Source organism: Gossypium hirsutum, chromosome D04 (assembly GCF_007990345.1).
Source record: "Gossypium hirsutum isolate 1008001.06 chromosome D04, Gossypium_hirsutum_v2.1, whole genome shotgun sequence".
NCBI classification, from domain to species: Eukaryota; Viridiplantae; Streptophyta; class Magnoliopsida; order Malvales; family Malvaceae; genus Gossypium; species Gossypium hirsutum.
This window is the reverse complement of record NC_053440.1, coordinates 2,075,867-2,092,672: the sequence shown is the minus strand read 5'-3', so window position 1 is coordinate 2,092,672 and position 16,806 is coordinate 2,075,867. Positions and strand designations below refer to the sequence as shown.

At 31.8% G+C, this 16,806-nt stretch overlaps 1 long non-coding RNA gene across 1 annotated transcript; it reads left to right on the top strand.

Moving 5' to 3' along the window:
• Positions 1 to 9,788: 9,788 nt before the first annotated feature.
• LOC121216222 (uncharacterized) lies at positions 9,789 to 11,676 on the top strand. Its single transcript, XR_005912323.1, has 3 exons — positions 9,789 to 9,901; positions 10,289 to 10,360; positions 11,419 to 11,676. It is a non-coding gene; the product is annotated as an uncharacterized lncRNA (long non-coding RNA).
• The last annotated feature ends 5,130 nt before the right edge of the window (positions 11,677 to 16,806 follow it).

Here is a 16,806-nt window from a genome sequence, read left to right as displayed (position 1 = left end):
CAGCAATTAAACACAAGGCGGAATAAAGGCATCAATATTAAAAATGGTAAATTTACCTTAGTGAATCTTTGATATTGACATCCAGCTTTTTCTTGATCTCTGGACACAAGATTCCTTTAATTTTTTCAGCTTCTTCTTTCTTCTTGACAATAAACAACATAATCTTGGTCCTAATTGTTTCCATCATGGTCAGAATAAGTTTCCCTCTTGCTTCAAATATCACCTACCAGTAAGCAACATAAAGGATTAATGAACTGCATGTCCTTAATAATTAGTAAGTAACATTAAAAATAGGGGTTTAGCATGTTAAAGCATTCAGAAAGTTTATTCACCAACGTGTCAGACTGGCTTCTAATTAAGAACTGGGACCTTGACTAGTGAGTAGGGTTATTTTCCTTCAACAAATCATAAGCATGCTAATTGGTATTCTTTAGTTCAGCCATGACACCCTTAAAATCTCTTGAAGTGCTTGCTCTATAGCTTTCTAAAGCAAATCTTTCAATTTATTTGTTCGAAAACCAACTTTCTTGAAATTGGCATGCAGGTGTCTAACACAGTGTATTGTTTCTGCATTAGGAAACAACATATATATTGCTTCTAAAAGTTCTTGCAAATAGAACACAAATAGTTTAATTCTTTGACATACCAAAAACCTCAAACAGAAACAACATAAAACAAACTAGACAAATTGAGGTTTACCATTTATTTTTAAGACATGAAAGATATCTGGCATGAGCTCACAATTTCCAAGTCTAATGCGAGCAACTCTAAGAACCAGAGCCATGATGCTTGGTTTTCACTTTCGATAGCAGCATATGTAATAGGATAGATGCCATTATTTGCATCTATCCCAACAGCTGCTAGTAGATAGCCACCAAAGTAGCCCTTCAAGAAACATCCATCTAAACCTATTATACTCCTACAACCAACCCTATAGCCATCTTTGCATGCCTGCAGACAAACATACATCCTTTGAAACAACATGTTATCTAGATAACAGATTGTTGTTGTTCCCTCATTTTGGGTCCTAATCTTCAACAAATACTCATAAATCTTCTCATATTAAGCCTTATGAGCTCCTTCAATTAATTCCAATGCACTAAGTTTAGCCTTCCTACATTTGGTTAATAAGACAAGGAAAAGGAAATCTCTTTTAACATCTTGTTGCAATGATGTCAAAGAATAATCAGGATTAGTAGTGAAATTTTCTTTGTAATGTTGACCTATCCAAGCTAAGGTTACATTCTTATTTTTATAGACTTTAGAGCAAGTATGGTTAGGGTTTGAACTCCTAATTTGCCAAGTTTGGTTATAGACATTTTAAACTACAAACTGTCTTTAACCTCTTTAGATCATTTTTTGGGAACTTAATAAAATAACTATTCAGCCTACCATACTATTTGGCAGCTTCTTTTAGACTGTTTTTTGACTTAAATAATAATTCAACCTAAAGTTTAGGGTTACTCATGTCATTATCTAGGTTAAACTCAGGCCAATTTTGGCCATCTAAGTCAGATTCATGTGCATTATTTAACCTCCCAGAATCATCACCACACAGTTCCCCTACTTTTATATCATCCATGTTTAAACCATCTAGATTAACCCTAATCCTAGTAGACACATCACTATCAAACACATCAAAATCAGACATTTCTTCTTCACTCATTAAAATTATCATCAATTAAACCTGCCAAACAAATTTAACATCAATAAAAGCAAACAACAACCAAACAATTTAATACAACATAAGAAATGACATGACAGACAATAACTGAACACTTTAACCCTAAACTTTAGCAATGGCAAACAATAACCAATACAATATAGAAGCTAAAGAACAAATTTAATCCAATTGATATTTGAAACTAGGAATAGATTTGTCTCTTTATAACCAAACAATAACCAAACTTGATATTGTTAGTTATAAAAATGGGAACAGATTTGTCTCCTTAATAAGGCAATTAGAATGCAAATGGCATACATATTTGAATACACAAAATTTCAATAAACATATTTAAAATACTCATAAATCATATTTGAATAGTTAAATCAATTTGATACAAACAATAAACATGACATACACAGCATCATGCATATGGCAGACCATACACAGTATATGCCATTCACTTTAATAACTAGACCCTAAACTCCATGTGAATAACAAATGAAACCAAAATCTGTCATGCACGTTAATAACAAATGAAACCAAAATCTGGCATAAACCTCATGTGAATGCAACATTTTTCAAATTTTAAATCTAGACAACCCTAAATCTTAAAAATCAAAACCTAAATACATAAACTTACCCATTACAGTGGATGTAACAACATTAGCAGCTTCTCCTCTATTGACTATTGTCGTTGAAAACCAAAAACATTGATAGGTTTCACTTTTTGTCTTCTTTTCTCCCCAAATAAAAAAAAACCAATCAATTTTTAACCCTAAACCCTATTAATCAATTTCTAAATCAATTTTTTAACCCTAAACCAACGTTGCTAATCAATTCCCAAATCAATTTCTAACCCAAATCCTTGTTATTTTTTCCCAATCGATTTTCTTTTCCATCTCCCCTTAATCACAATCAATTTCTTTTTTTTACCCTAAACCAACCCACCTATTCAGATTTCCCCCAAACCCGTGTCAAACCTTGACCCTTCTACAACTTCACCAACGTGGCAAGTTAACTGGCCACATCAGCTAGTTAACTTGCCACATTAGCAATCTCGTTAAGACGATAACAGAACATGTTAATAAGTGACTGATTTGCCACTATTTAGTAACGTTAGTGACTATTTTGTTATTGTTCAAAAGTTGAGTGACTGAATTGAAACTTAAGTGACTGTTTTGTCAGCTATCCCAAAGTTGAGTGACTGTTTGTGTAATTTACCCTAAATTATATTAGGATGATCTTAAAAAGTTTAGTTTTTAGGCACCAATAGAATCATGACATGTCATAAAAATTTAAAGATAACAAAGTATTATTATACACTTATATATATAATATCTTTTCCAACTTAATTTAACTTTAATTAAATTACTTAAAATAATTAATTTTTTAAAATTATAAACAATTTTGTGGAAGTTAATGTTTTTTATTTATATGCAACTAATTTTTTTTTAAATAGTAATTTTTTTGTAATTTTGGTGATTATTTTACTCTGAATCTCAAACCTAAAATCTCGAACCCTGAACTTTGAGGTTTAGTATTTGAGATTTTAAATTTAGGGTTTGGGTTTATGGTTTAAGGTTAAGGTTTATGGTTTAAAGGTTTGGGATTTATGGTTTGAGTTTAAGGTATAATGGTTTAGGGTTATGAGTTATGAGTTTAGGATTCAAGGTTTGGGTTTATGGTTGAATGTGTTCAGGGCTATTAGTTTAAGTTTAAGGTTTGAGCTTGGGGTTTATAGTGTGATATTAGGGTTTAAGGTTATTTGTTTAAGTTTAGGGTTTAGGCTTTTAGTGTTTAGTTTTAAAGTTTAATATTTTAGATTTAGGGTTTAGAGTTTAAAGTTTATGCATCTAGGTTTTGGGTTCAAGGTTCGAGATTTTAGATTTAAAGTTTATGTTTTAAGGTTTATGATTCAATGTTATGGGTTTGAATTTATGTTTAGGGTTTAAGATTTTATGGTTTAATGTTTTATGTTTTGGATGTAAGGTTTGAGATTGTATATTTAGGGTTTAAGGTTCATGATTTAGGAGTAGGATTTAAGGTTTTAGGTTTTAGGTTTATGGGTTTATAGTTTATGGTTATTAATTTTAAGGTTTAGGTTTTAGAGTTTGGGTATAAGGTTTAAGGGTTTAGTGTTATGTGTTTGAGTTTAGGGTTTATGTTTTTAGATTTAGGGTTTGTGGTTTAAGATTCAAGGTTATGAGTTAAAGTTTAGGATTGGGCTTTTAGGTTTTGGGTTCAAGGTTTGGGATTTTAAATTCTAGATTTAGAACATGGTTATGGGTTTAAGTTTAAGGTTTAAGGTTTGAGTGTTATGGGTTCGAGTTTAGGGTTTGTATTTAAGGTTTAGGGTTTAAGATTATGGTTTAGGGTTTAAAGTTATATGTTTGAGTTTAAGATTTGGGCTTTTATGTTTTGGGTTTAGTGTTTGAGATTCTAGATTTAAGGTTTAGTATTTGGGGTTATATTTTTTACTTTAGGGTTTAAGTTTTTATGTTTTGGGTTTAAGGTTTGAGATTTTAGATTTAAAGTGTAGTGTTCAGGGTTTATATTCAATGTTATGTGTTTGGATTTAGGTTTGAGGTTTAATGTTGTAGGATTTAAGGTTCTATGTTTTGAATTTAGGATTTGAGATTCTAGATTTAAGGTTTAATGTTTAGTGTTATATATTTAAGAGTGTAGGGTTTAAGTTTAAGATATATGGGTTTAATGTGTTTGAGTTTAGGGTTTGAGTTCTATGTTTTGTTTCATGGTTCTAGATTCTAGATTTAGTGTTTACAATTTAGGATTCAAGGTTATGGTTATAGTTTAGGATTGGGCTTTGACGTTTTTACTTTAAGGTTCGAGATTTTAGATTTAAGATTCATGGTTATGGGTTTGAGTTTAGGGTTATTGAGTATTAAGTTTGGGGTTTAAATATTATTGGTTTAGCTTAAGGTTTATGGTTTAATGTTTGAGATTATGATTTAAGGTTTGGAGTTTGGGTTCATGGTTAGAGATTTTAATTTTAAAGTTTAGGGTTCAGTGTTTATGGTTTATGATTTAATGTTATGGGTTTGAATTTAGGTTTGAAGCTTAAGGTTGTATGGTTTAGAGTTCTATATTTTTATTTAGGGTTTGAGATTCTAGGTTTAGGATTTAGTGTTTAGGATTTAATGTTATATGTTCTAGCGTTTATGGATTATGATTATTAATTTTAAGGTTTAGGTTTAAGATGTTAAGATTTAGGGTTATGTATTTGAGTTTAAGGTTTAAGGTTTAAAGCTTAGGGTTTAGAATTCAAGATTCTAGATTTACGGTTTAGGTTTTAAGATTCACGGTTATGGGCTAAAGTTTAATATTGGGATTTTTAGTTTGGGGTTCATTTTTGAGTTTCTATATTTAGGATTCATTGTTATGGGTCGTGTTTAGGGTTTGGGCTTAAGGTTTACTATTTAAGATTATTGTTTAGGGTTTTAGGTTTTGAGTTCGTGGTTATGGTTTAGGGATTGGGGAGATACTTTATTTTAAGCATTGGAGTGGATGACTACCAGAAGATAGATTCATATATGTGATTGACTAAACTAATAGTGCATCAAATAGGATTCAGGTAGAATAAATCTTGAATCCATTTATGGATTTATTCACTTGTAACATTCATAGTGCGACATACCTTAATTCTAAGTGGATGATGGATTATATATGCATGACTCGTATACTTTAATGTAAGTAAAAGCCTGAGTTCAAATAGATAAGGAATCAAAAGTTGATGCGTTAGGTATGCGGCTTCTGCAGTATGTAACACCATTCACAATAGCAGAAATCATAGCCCTAAAAATGGGTAAATGATATCCTCTTATTGGCATTACATGATAAATGAAAAGTAAACATGACCATGAGTCTTTTGACTTTATGATAAATGACTTAATTACTATTTGATAGTAATTAACTTTTCATGAAGATGTAATAGTTACTATCAGAGAAATAAGATCATATTGAGAGAATAAACTTATCTCAAAGAGATTAAGGGTACCTTATGAGAGTAATACACTTATGACAAAGGTCATTGGACAAGCACTGATCAATTAGCTTTTGTAATGGTATATAGTTAGGGAGAGCTCAGTCACGATACTATAGTGGAAGGATTTCATGACTAAATGAGTTTATAATTAATAGAAGAAAATTTGGAACTTAATTATAAATCATTTTAACCCAAATTACATATGTCCAATCAATCCCTCCACTAACTCATTAAAACTAGAAATGAATTGTATTTAGAATAAAATGAACAAAAATGGATAGAAATGATAAAGTTAGAGAAATGTGTTACATTCAGAAATGAATGTGGTTTCTCACTAAATATGGAATTGACTTGAGAAATAATTTAAGTTTTTTGAATCATTATTTAATTAATTAAATCATTGAAGTTTGAAAATGAAATTAAATTAATTGGTAATTGAGAGTCTATTTAATATGAAAATTAAATATATTTTATTATAAATTCTTTTATGGTATAGTTGACATGACTTTAACGGAATTAGAATTGAGTTGGGAAAATTATTTAATTGAAAAATTTTATTTAAATTAATTTAATAAATAATTTTATTTTAAAAAATAAAAAATATGTTGGATTAAATTATAAAATGTTGGGTTAAAAGTACAAGAGGCGCATATAATTAGACACAATATAGGAGATGCCCAAAACTAGGATAATAGTATTTCTATTAGATAAGTATTATTTATATTATACTAATTGAATTAGGATTCTCCTATCTCTCCCTATAAATACATGAAACTCGTAAAGATATTTATTTCTAAGTATAAATTATATTTTATAGGGATAATAATTCAACTGATTTCTACTAAATATAGATTTAAGTGATCCGTCTCACATAAAGCAAAGGAGAATTAGTCTTGATGATCTACTTAGAGATATTATATAGACTACTATACCTGATGAGTTGAAAGGGGAATTAGTTGTGTTGGTTACAATAGTTAAAATTAAAGCTAATTTATTTTCTATGAATGGGAATAAAGCTAACTTATCTCCAAGATGTGCTCTTAAAGTGGATATCAAGAAGGCTTTTGACTCAATTAGTTGGAGCTTTATTTTTCAAATTCTGAGGGTGCTTGGGTTCCTAGAAAAATTCTGCAAATGGATTAGAGCATGCATTTCGCGGATTAATGGTGGTTTGGTTGGGTATTTCTCAGGGGCTAAGGGAGTTAGGCAAGGGGACCCTTTGTCCTCTCATCTTTTTATTCTAGTTATGAATGTGTTGTTAGGTTTATTGAATATTGCTAGTGAGCATAAGGTTTTTCAATATCATCCAAGATGCCAAGATTTACAGGTAACACATGGGTGTTTTGTCGATGATTTGTTGGTTTTTACAAAGGGGACAACTGAGCCTATTGTTGCAATTAGTAATATTCTCGATTTCTTTTATTGCATTTCTGGGACGCAAATGAACAACGTGAAGAGTGAGCTATATTGCTCTGGCATTGATCCTTCTGAACAGTTGCAAATTGTTGAATGTATTGGAATTACAACGGAGGCATTACCGTTCAGATATCTTGGGGTTCCATTGGTTGCAAACAATTTAAGTGTTACTGATTGCAAAGGTTTGGTGGAGAGAATCTCTCATAGAATTAATTGTTGGATGACAAAAGTCTTACATTTGCTTGTAGACTTCAGTCGTTACAGCCGATCATCTTTAGTATCCAAAATTCCTGGTTCAGGGTTTTGTTTCTTTCTTCTAAGGTTATAAAGGAGGTTACACGGTTATATAATTCCTTTCTTTGGAGATGTTCTGCAAGTTCAGCAAGGGGGGCAAAAGTGAGTTGGGATTGGATATGTCATCCCAAGACTAAAGGTGGGATTGGAGTAAAAACATTTGTTCTTTAGAATGAAGTTTGTATATATGATGCAGAACTTGTGGTCAGTATGGATGAAAGCTGGATCACTTTGGGTAGCTCGGGTCCAGCTTTATATCCTTAAAGGTCGCGACATGCTGCAAATTCAAGCAAAGCAAAGTCATTGCTGGGTATGGAAGAAACTCCTCAGGTTGCAAACTCCTCAAGAGTCATATAAGGTCAAGAAGAGTTAGGAATTGTTACTATTCCTAGGAATTCATTTATGGAATGGTTAGCTATTATGGACAAGTTAGCAACCAAAAACAGAATGATTTCTTGAGAATTGCAGATCAATTTATTTGTGTGTTATGTTGTGATGATGAAGCTGACTCTATGGACCATATTTTATGAGTTGTTCTTACTCAAGAGAACTCTGGGGGAAAATATTGCAGGCCTGTGATTTGCATGGGTTGCCTAGTTATCGGCATGATGAGTTTGAATGGATTCAAAGGGTGGGAACATGTAAATCACTACTCTACCATTCTCAGGGTAGCGTGAAATGCTTCTATTTACTTCATTTGGAGAGAAAGAAATAATAGACTTCATGGTGGTCCAGTAAGATCAGTACAAGTCATTATTACTCCACCTATATTCATTGAGTAAATTTAAATAATTTCTTTACCCTATAATGAATGTGATAAAATCTAATTCACTTAAATACTTTCATGTAGGACTTAGACCAACCGAGCCTATACTTTCTTTTACCCACATAATGAGTGTGACAAAAATCTAATCAATTTAAATACTTTCATATAGAACGTTGGACCTCACACCAACCAATCCTATGGGATGAGTTCTAAAAATAGCCAAAAGTCTAAGGATCACAAATTTGTTACAAAAGAAAATTTAATGTAGTGTTTAAAAACCTACCTAGTAATTAGATTTGAGTGTAATTACTTATACAATAGCGACATATTTGGATAATCATTGTAATCGGTGGGTCCCACTGAATTGAGTGCAATTGCATCATCCCCCATTACACTTTCTAATTCTTAGGGGAGGATAAAAATTGTAGTAATTACACAAGTAATTACATTCAAATCTAATTTTAAAAATAATTTTTGTACAAGTTATAAAAATTATATTATAAGCATGGACACATATGAGTGTTTGGGATGGTTATGGTAAAAAAAATCTTATATTGTAAATCTTAAAAAATTATATTATAAAAATAATTCATGTATTTTATAAAATTATATTATTTCATCTTAAAAAATTTCTAAATTTATGGCCAAAAATTTTATTATAAAAAATAATTTATATATTATAAAAGAGTTAAAATATATTTAATTATAAAATGTTATGGCTAAGAAGTATGGATATAACTAATTTATGTGTCTATACTATATATTATAAAAATAATATTCTTATTCATAAAAAAATGTTATAATTTTTTTAATTACAACTTATTTATAAAAATAACTTCCTAAAGTTATGAAAACAAATATTATTCATAAGAAGTGTTATGAAAGTTTTGGACAATATATAAAATATTTTTTATAAAGGTAATATATTATAATTTTTACTTAATTTATGTATTATAAAAAGAGATATAATCTCGTTCTCAAAATTAATTTTATATAAGTTTTTATAATTAAATCTACATTCTATTTGGAATGTGAAATCAAAAATCATAAAGTCAATGCTAGTTATGCAAATAAAAAATATTTTCTTACACCATAACGTAGAGCATGATATCATTAGAAAGAATAGTGTCAAACACAAGCACTACATACATTCAAGGCTTCGAATTGTGGTTGATAAGACATTTGTTGTTTTAAAAAGATATTTTTCATATTAACATCACCTTAGTGTAGTACAAAAACATAAGGTTGGATCATACTAGCATGTTGCATATTTCATGATTTTTATAACGACCCAATTTTCAGTGGTGCCAAAAAATTTAGTTTCAGGACTCCGTTTCTGTAAACCGAATCTGTAAATATTGTATAAATATACTTACGAGGTTATATTATAGGTGAATTGAATTTTGTACTAGTACTTTAGTCGAATTATAGATTAATTAAGGTTTAGAGACTAAATTATAAATTTCAATTGCTATAAACTTTTAAATAGAAAATAAATAAATTGCAATTAACCAAAAGACTGAAATAGAAAATATATCTATTTTAAACATGTATTGATGTACGGTGGCTAATGATGTTTAAATAGTAGTAATGTTAAATTTGTAATTTAATAAATATGTATAAAAAGTAATTATAATAAAAACAAACAAAGTGAATGGAAAGAGAACATTTCCTTCTTCTTCATCCATCCACACCGATTTTTTTAAGGAGAAGCCATAGAACTCGCCTTAGGGTTTCAATTTTAATCCATCAATTGGTATGTTTAATTTAGTCGTTTTCTTATAATTCTTATGTTTTTGAGGTCAAGGAAATTTGATTTAGTTAGCTCATGTACCAATTTGTAAAACTGTTAAAGTTTTAGAAAGTTGGCATTATTGATTTCTTGAAGTTTTAAATGTTAAATTGATAGATTGTAAGCTTAGATGTGAAAAAAAGGATTAAATTGTGAAGTTAATTGAACTTGACTATGGATCCCTAATGGTTAATAGTGAAAATCAATTTCGGTTTGGAGCTTTAAATTGAAAGTTATGTTAGTCCTTATTTTAGGGACTAAATTGAATAAATTACAAAATTGGTATAAATTGATAATTGAATGTGAAATGGTTGGATATTGATAATGTTGTATGTTTATATTAATCTGTAGCTAACGTCAACCCAGATTCATCGAGAGGGAAAGGAAAATCTAAGGTCGTCGACGAGTAGCTCAAAATTTCTGGTTTGTATCTCTATGATTTGGGACCTATTTAATTACTTTATTTTCATGTCATTTCACATCATAAATTGTTGAAGTAAGCCATTTATAACTATTTGAGTTGATTAGGTATGTATGAGATTGATTTTCGAGATAGGGACTAAATTGAATAAAGTATAAAACTAAAAATTTACTTGATATTTGCAAATTGGCATGGACTTGTGTTGAAAAATGTTATATAAGTTATGGAATTATGATATTTTTATTGATTTGAGATTTTTGAATTATAAATTGAATTGAATATAATGAATCAGAAGTGGAATACCCCATTACCTGTTTAAACCGAGTCAGAAATAGTTGGCATGCCATAGGGTTAAACTATTGTTGATAGCCATCATTTTTAGGCAACCCAGGATAGTAGATTATATATATTGAGTCATCGTTGTCGAGCAATCCGGGGTGACAGATTGATTGAGTTGAGAAAACCATTATTTTCGGGCAATCCAGGATGGTATTATGAATTGTTATAGCGTCCTTGTTGCCAAGCAAAATAGGGTGACGGATTTGCGTGTCCGTTCTGAGTCTATGTCAAGTTAATAGGGTTAAAAAAACATGTAAATTGGTTAAATGGAAAATGAAATAAAATTTGAACTTTTATAGTATATGAATTGAATTGAGAACAAACCCTAAGGATAGATCAAGTTTTGATGAACTTGTAGACTCAAAAATGATTGAATTAATAACATGGAATTGTATTTAATGTGTTCAAATGAGTAAATTATACTTGAAGAAATGAATGATATGTTTAGACATGCCTATAATGCAATAAGTTGCAAAGGCGATTATATTTAAATTCATATGTATATATAATGATAGTTTTTTGGTATGAACAGTTGAATGGTTTATATGTAAGGTTGGTAAAAGCATGTTTTATATGAAACTTAGGTGTTTGAAATGAAATATAATGAAATTAGGTTAGAAATTAACTATGTGCATTACATAAACTTGTTTATAATGTTTGAATCATAGAAACACCACTAAGTGTTTTACTCATCATATAATTTTGTTTTCTCTATACGTAGGTAAGGTAGATTCTCGATAAATCGAAGGAAGTTCATCTTAGCATCCAAGAATCGAATCCAACTCAGCAATGTTGGTGTATTTCCAGTTTTGTAATAGTTTGGCATGTACCTTTCTAGTTGAGTCACTTTTGGTATATCTTGATGTCCATATGAATGTAAGTATCAAATTTGTACATGTGAATTTAGTTGATAGTGTGATTATATGCTCAAAAGTAAATTATATGTTTTTGATGTGTATAATGCTGCCTTTGAAATTGATTTTGGATGAATTTGACATGAATGACAAAAGCATAGATATAGTATATTAGTTCATCTATTTGAAATTGTTAAGATTTGATACATTGTTGTATCATGGTATTAAGAATCATGTTTTGAGTGTTTGAAGTTAGCATGGTTTAGCTGGATGTAATATATGTGTGCATTTGTTGAATGGAACAAACTATAGGTTAAAGGTCACAACATCAAACGTATCACATCCCGATGAGAAATGACTTATAATGTAATGTTGAGACAAGAAACCCCGTCGTCTTGACGAGGTCAAAATAGTAAGTGATGTCACGACATCGAGTGGCCTGACGTCATGATGTGACAAACTATACGGCGAAGTCTCAACGTAGAAATGTGACGTCACGACGTTAACCTTATAATTTGAATATTTTACAACTCAGTCCTAATTTAACCTTGGGATAACTTTAAAGCTCTCGTAAGCTCATATAAGACCCGAGAATGTATAAATTTCATAATGTTTGCATTTGAATAATAAACGGTTTGAATTGTGTTTATTTTGGATCATAGTTGCTACAACAACAAATGTAACACACTGTAATTTGGACCCAACGATTGGGTCGAGTATAGGATGTTACAATATTCTTATTTTTTTCATGTTAGATAAAATATAATTGTTAATATAATAAGTAAATATAAAATGATAATAAGTAAATACTACCAAATTAAATCATATTAACATTTATATACAATCAAATTTATAAACCATTGATTATCCTAATAAATATTCCTCATTTAATGATGTATAACATGGTGTCATGAAATTATATATCTGAAAGTACTGCAAGTAATGATGAGTCCACATGTCCAGATAATTACAAATTTATAAAATAGGAAAGAAAGTGAAATACCCAGAGAATATAGGAGTAAAACCAATACCAAACAAAAAAAAAGGTGAAATTCCCATGATAATGAAGAAGACAAAGGAATTGATAGGAGATCCTTTTATCTCCAACCAGAATGAGTTTTCCACTTGTTATTTGCCATATGCCAAAGCATCATTCAACCCATTAACTTCCATTTTTGATTTGACATTCAATTCATCTTATCTTCATTCTTGCAACCCTCAATTACATTTTTATATATTAATATCAAATTTAGTTATTTATATAATGGGGAGGGGGGGTTCCTACAACGTTTATGGGACAACTCATGAAAGTTGGCCACATGGGGCCGGAGCAAACAACACATGTATGATGGGAACATGCTGTCATTGATGATCTGAGAGAAACTCAATGGTGTAAGCTTTAGCTCCATTATTATAATTGATTCTCCGGTTCCATAATATCCATTTCATGTCTTTGAACTAATCAAAAGATTCCTTAGGTTTCATGCACATTCTTCATGTCTAGTTTACCCAACTCCACGTTTATTTCAACAAGTTTATGCATTTCTCTATTTTCATTTTCTTGAGAGTTTTCAAGTTTTTATTTCAAATTTATTAATGAGTTTTGTTGATATACGGTATCAACAGAAATGAAGAGAGAGAGAGGGTGAAGAAGTCAGAGCCGAAAACAAAATTAAAAAATAAATTTAGATCACAAAATCGAAAAATGGGTCTAGATCCAAACCCATTTTTCGATTTTGTTTTCGGCTTTACTTCTTCGCCCTCTCCCTCCTTTTTCATCACTGTTGATACCATGTATTTTTCATGTTTATTCAAATATTTTAGTTATTAGTTTAATCTAATGATTATAATTATTGAGTAACTATGGATATGTTTAATTTTTTAAAGTTTTTTATGTGTTTAAAAATTATACTTTTAGATCCATGTTGGAATATATATCATGTACAAATATCGTAAAGATAAAGGAGATATTTAGGTTAGGTTTACACTTTAACAAGATTCTTGTAGATTTTTCAAATTCAATCAATTTTCTAGCATGTTAAAGTTTTAATTTCATTGGCTGCTATCTTCTTTTATAGCCATAACTTGTTTACGTGCCGAATGGCAGATTCAAGACACCTTTAGCAAACAAAAAGAGGCCTAAAAATAAATTTTACATAATGTGTCGAAAGCATAAAAGAAAGGGGAAAAAATAGAAGTGGTGAAAGATACTAATTGTGCACTTTACTTTCTGTGGATTAAGAATCACAACATTATTGACGGTAACGAATGGGCTATATAAATTCTAAAATTTAAATAATAAATGATTGAATGATACATTTTAAAAGTGATTGTATCGGTATTGTTGTCAATATAGAAGGACGTAGGTTCAAGTGCGTTGAAGTGCATTATCCTCCTATTTAATGGTTGGGGAGGGGCTATGGGTAATTCTAGGCATTGTATTAAAAAGAGTAGATATAATAAGAACATATAATGAGATTAATGTTAAAGAAATGTGATTATATGGGTAAAAGTACTAGACATTAGTCCTTTTATGTTAGATCAAAGGCCAAATTGATCCTTCGATTAAAAATTCTATCCATTTCTACTGTTACAAATTGGTATTTGTACATCAGTATAACATACACATGGCACACTACATGTCACTGTTTGATTATTCTATCAAGCATGTTGTTTTTAATAGTACAAATACATGAAATTTTTAAAAGGAATGACTAATTTGCTCTTTGATCTAATGTACAGGGACAAATTTGCCCACTTTTTAATAGAGAAAGAAAAATGCAATTTAGCTCCCAATGTCACGGGCCAAAGTGCAAAGCCTGTGATCATGGCACAAGATGCGCCCCATGAAGGACTGTCGATAAGATGGGGATCATTTAGCCCACGAGAACTGGCATGATTCAAGGAAATGTTAGAGAAGCCTGTCAGATTGAAGCCTGGTTGGCCCGATAACGAAGATATGACAACTTAGGCTATTTTGGTAACTAATCTTGGAAGATTGATAAGAATCATATCTTGTAAAGAGTAGATTAGATTAGATATGACATATCTTGTAAATCCCTAAAATCAAGGGATATAGTTAATCTTGTCCGTCGAAGTAACTTAATCTTGTCCATCAGTTTTGGGGGAGCTCAACTATAAATAAAGAGCCTCCCCCTCACTTGTAAAGCATTCTATTGTATGTGAATTCTTGAGAGTAATAGAATTTTGAGAGCCTTTACTCAAACACCTTGTGTGTGTTCTTTTCGGTGGCTTTCTATTGTTCTTTGTGGCTTCTTTTAGCATAAGTTTGCTTCCGCTATACAAATTGGTGCCTTGGAGGACTTCTAAGGAATCCTCACTTGAGTAAAGGCTGACTTAGGTGAGTACGGATGAACGGATTGCCTAAGGCCGCACGGATCGCGAGACAAAAGATCTAGCCCCATGACAAGTGGTATCCGAGCTGTTGGTTCGAAGGCACTGTTGGGATGTCAAAAGAAGTTGTTAGTCAGAGTGAGCCAATGGAGACTCGAGGAAGGGCCAAAAAAGCGAGTCGATCGAGGGACTTATTGTCAGCTTTGGAGGATCAAGTCGTCACTCTCGAAGAGTCCATAGGGGACGTCAAGGAGAGGATCAGCGATGTCGATGATAGACTCAATGATGGGTTACAAACAATGCAGGAGCAGCTCAGAGAATTTGTGTAGGATAATATCGGTTCCTCGGAGAATAAGCTGGCTGGAAAAGACGATGCTCTTGAGGCTATGATGATAGCTTTAAAGGAGGAGATCAATGAGCTTAAGGGGGAGTTCAAGATTTTTAAGGCTGCCATAGGTAATGGAATGTTGGCTTCAAAACCGAAGCAACAAGCAATGGATGAGCCCCAATCGAAAGCGTTTAAAGGGACAAGGTCCGTAAGTGAAGTGGACAACTTTCTTTGGGCCATGGAGCAATACTTTCGTGCGATGAGCATCGAAGATGATGCCACAAAGGTAAATATTATATGGTGGCGACGTAGGTCCACTAATGTGAGATGTGGTGGGACCTAGATTGGGACTTGGAAGGAGTTCTAAAAGGAATTTAAAGCACAATTTTACCCCGAGTATGCCGAGGATAAAGCTCGAGCAAAGTTGCAGTGACTTACACAACAAGGTACGGTTAGGGAGTATGTGTGAGAATTCAATAAAATCATGCTCAGATCTATGATTTGAGTGAGAAAGAAGCATTTTTCTCCTTTACGGATAGGTTAAAACCATGGGCGAAGCAAGAGTTGCAACACCGAGGAGTTCAGGAACTTACCAACATCATGATGGTCGTGAAGTCCTTAGTGGAACTTGTTCTGAGGAGAGACAGGTTTGAATCTTCCAAGCCCAACAGGAGGGGCAATGGTGAGTACCATGAGGAAGATGAAAAGGGAACAGTAGCGACAGTGGCAGCGGTAGTAGTAGTGACGGTGGTAATGGGAAACCACGAAATGGGAAGTGGAGACCTAATAGCCTAAGAGAGAAGAGAGGAAAGTTAAAATGCTACTTCTGTAAGAGACCGCATATGAAGAGGGACTGCCCAAAGGTATCTTCGATTTTGGCTATCAAGAGGAATGATGAGCCGAAAGAGGCGAAGCCTATTGAGAGAAAGATATCGGGGGTCAATTCAATGGTGCTCATCCCGAAGAAATGGAATGGTGGAGAAGGGTTCATGTTTGTAGACATCAACATTGTAGGTCAAAAGAGGAGTGCTATTGTCGATACGGGAGCATCAGACTTGTTCATATTGAAAAAGGCTACAGGAAAACTTAGTCTCTCGTTTAAAAAATTGAATAGAAAGATCAAGACAGTAAATTCCGAGAAGGCCCCAACTGTAGGAGTAGTTCATAATATGGAGCTACAAATCAGCGAATAGAAGGGCAATGAAGAATTCGAGGTAATCAAATTAGATTATTACAATTATATGCTTGGCTTAAACTTCCTTGACCTGATTCAAGCAGATTGAAGCCTGGTTGGCCCGATAACAAAGATATGGCAACTTAGGCTATTTTGGTAACTAATCTTAGAAGATTAATAGGAATCATATCTTATAAAGATTAGATTAGATTTGATATGATATATCTTGTAAATCCTTAAAATCAAGGGATATAGTTAATCTCATCCGTCGATATAACTTAATCTTGTTCGTCGGTTTTGGGGGAGCTCAACTATAAATAGAGAGCCTCCCCCTTACTTGTAAAACATTCCATTGTATGTGAATTCTTGAGAGTAATAGAATTCTGAGAGCATTTACTC